The following is a 3,280-nucleotide window of genomic DNA, read 5'->3' on the forward strand; positions in this document are numbered from 1 at the left end:
TGACAAAGAAGGAAGTGCAGCTGGCCGTTTTAATTGCCCATGCTGCTGATTGATGTGTCTTTCTGAATGTATGCTCCCATTTTTTATCATCCGCTTTAAGCGCCTGTGTCAAGTCCCCAGCAACCGCCGTTTGGGATACCAATGGGGTCCAAGCCTCGTCTACCTTAGGGACCTCCAGCGCGTCACTGAGATCAGTGGAGGTGCTGAATAACTTTCTGTCGGTCCCACTAACGGAAGGAAATGAGACCGGGGCAGCCCATGGCTTCTTAATCCCTTTAAGGAAAATGGAAGGGCATGGAACATGGTGTTTGGTAGCCACTTTCTCAAAGAATATTGGGTGAGGGTCGGTATCCGACGCCACTGGTGGTTGAGGGAATTGGTCTGACCCTAAGTTTGCGGTTGCTGTAGCCTTACGAAGAATTGACAGGAAATGAGCCGGATTAAAGAGACCCCCCGAAGTGGCAGGTTCAGGAGGGAGTTCCTCATCTTCCGAAAGCAGAAGATCCGGCTGTTCCCCACCTTGAGGGGAAGAGAAACCACTCACCGAAGAGTGTGCAGGAGACATAGGCTCCTGAATCATGGGAAAATCTGCGGGGATCTCGTAAGGGGACATAGCCGAGGTGGAACCCCCTGATCAGGTGAATGAGAGGAGCGTTGGGCTAAGGCTCTATCCACCACCTTGGAGAGCAAAGCCTCAAGGCGCGCGTCGGCAAAAATGTCTGCCAAGTCCACCCCCCTGGGACCCGTAGCCGTGGGCGTAACCGTGGACTCTGAAACTGTCCCTGGAGGAATTGTGGGGTGTTGAACCACAGTGGGGGGAGAACCTATATTCACCGGGGTTCCCGGAACAGACCATACGCCCTGGGCAGAAGTAGATGGACCTAAGGGCAGATCAATTTCCGTATCCTCCAGCTGCTTTGACTCAAGCCCGGCTTGCCTCTGCACTCTGGAGAACTCCTTCTCCAGAGCCTGGTGCCTACGGCTGGCTTGCTTCTCCGCCAGCTTAGAAGACTTCTTGAGCATATGTTTAGTCTTGGATTTTGCCTTGCCTGCCGTCCCCTGACCAGAGGATGTAGTGCAGCCGTGACTGGAAGATGGAGTAGATTGAGGCAATGAAGAGCCTTCCATCCCAGTGGAGCAATCTCAGATAGGCTGAGGTGACGCTCTGGCAGGCAAGAAGCTGGCGGAGGCGGAATTGGAACAAACACAGAGGCTGTTCCCCTGACCACCCGACTCAAAAATAAATTCTCTCTCTGGGCAATGGTCACGGCCCTTGAGTTAGGTACCGAAGGCACGGTTGGAACCACCCCTTGTGTTCCGCCCCGGAGGCCTTAGGTGGCCAGGCAATGTGCACCAGTAAAGAAAAAATCCCCAATTAGGGAGCAGATGACTTGAAGAAATTAGGCTTAGGTAATGGATAAAATGATTTGAGACTACCCAACAGTATTAATTTGTAATTAGTGAGATTGATGATGAGGGCACGGTAGATGATCTGAATGAGGTCAGCTAATGTGTATACGCCCTTTGGGCCTAAGAGACTGCCACGTGGCATTCAAAATGGCGGCCGCCAATTATTTAACAATTTATTATTATTGACCTGAGGCGATCAGCAATTGAGCAATTCAGACAGCAAAAAAATAATACTCTCTCTATTTGAGAGTCTGAAATCACGCACTAAAAGGAGAGAGCTGGAAATTTGAGTTAGTCCTTGCAGCTCCTCGCCCTAAATTTCGGGCCTAAAATGGCGGCCGCAAGTTCGTTTAGTCAAAAAAACGGCACTGTGACCCCAATTAAGGTTCTGGATGGACGGATCGATTACAGGGACCGCGTTTGATTGTCCTTAGTGAATTTCCCCCCCTGCGATCCTCTTTTCGATCGCCAAATTGAAAAGTAAGTAAATAGGCTTCGTTGCCTTTTCCGGCAACCAAAATGGCGCCCGCGAGCAAAACGGACGGCTGGGAAAGGTCCGAAAAGTTGAAAATGCTCCGAACGCAGCACGACAGGCTGCAGGAGCGATCGTTAAGTCCGGGGAGAAAGAACAGCCGTTCTTTTTGTAAAATGATTGATAGGGAGCTTTCCTCCCCCCCAGAGCCCTGGGGAGAAATTAGAAGAAACGGGAAGGGATTTCCCCCCCCCCACACTCCCTTACCTCCCTCAAGGGTAAATTTAAGTTAGTACTGATCCCAGTGCTAAGAAATTTTTAAAAGGGAAATTCAAATTGGTAATTAGGATTATTAGAAGGGATTTTTGAGGGGAAAGGAGAATTCACCAAAGGCTTTCTAACCTGCTTTGACTGAGAGCCAAACCAGACACGTCGTCAAGAGCTGAGACCAAGTTAAAGACTGACCAGCAAGAGGGGGCGTGTCAAGTTTGACTACTTGGTCTCAAGAGCAGGCATCCAATGAAAACCCATGTGTGAATTCTCCATCTCCCGTACTGGAGAATAACCAAATTTTGATTGACCTAAAAATGTAGGAGAAAAATAAAAACTCTGGAAAACAGACATTTACATAGGTTTTTATTTTACATTTTGCAAATCTTTGTGCATTGGCTACATTTTTATTTGCAATAACACAACTAATCTAGTTGAGTCATACCTGTAAATTTCTACTGTAAGCAAGTTCCTCGACATATGGATAGATATATAGAGTATTAAATTTATAGCTTTGGCTAATGGGAAGGTAACAAACTATTCAGTCCTAGTGTCACAATACAGGTCAAAAGACAACCAAGACTCCGGTGGGGGGATTTGGAAGGCCTCGGCCTGGCGGAAGACCTGGTTGGGAGGGAACACTCGGCCAGGATTTCGCCCGGCGGAGGTCCGAAGGATTCGCCCCAGTAGAAGACCTAGCTGGGATAGAGGACGTGGCGAGGGCTTGGGGAGCGGCTCCCTGAATTGACCAACTCCAGGAGGACTGTTTCCCCCCCTTTTTTGGTTCCCTGCTGCCGGACTCATCGCTTCACCCGGAATGTACTCCAGGACGGATCTGCTGGTCCTGCGCGATTCCCCCCTCGCGCAGGCCTGGCCCAGTACAATTCCAAGGGCCTGCCTCGATGAAGGGGTGTGGAGCCCCGAGAGGTGGTATGCAGCAGACAGAGGGGAAAAAAAAATGAAATTAAGAGCTTTTTTAGAGGGGTGTTTTATAAAATTTTTAGGGGGTACGGGGGTGGTTAGGGGGGGCAGGGGGGATGTCTCCCTGAGGCCAAGGTCGGCCATGTCTGAGGGACGCGGCATTAGAATGGTGAGGGGGGAGGTTGGGGGGCTAAGGGAGGGTGGTGT

This window comes from Protobothrops mucrosquamatus, unplaced genomic scaffold, assembly GCF_001527695.2.
Source record: "Protobothrops mucrosquamatus isolate PMUCROS unplaced genomic scaffold, P.Mucros_1.0 scaffold1468, whole genome shotgun sequence".
Taxonomy (NCBI): domain Eukaryota; kingdom Metazoa; phylum Chordata; class Lepidosauria; order Squamata; family Viperidae; genus Protobothrops; species Protobothrops mucrosquamatus.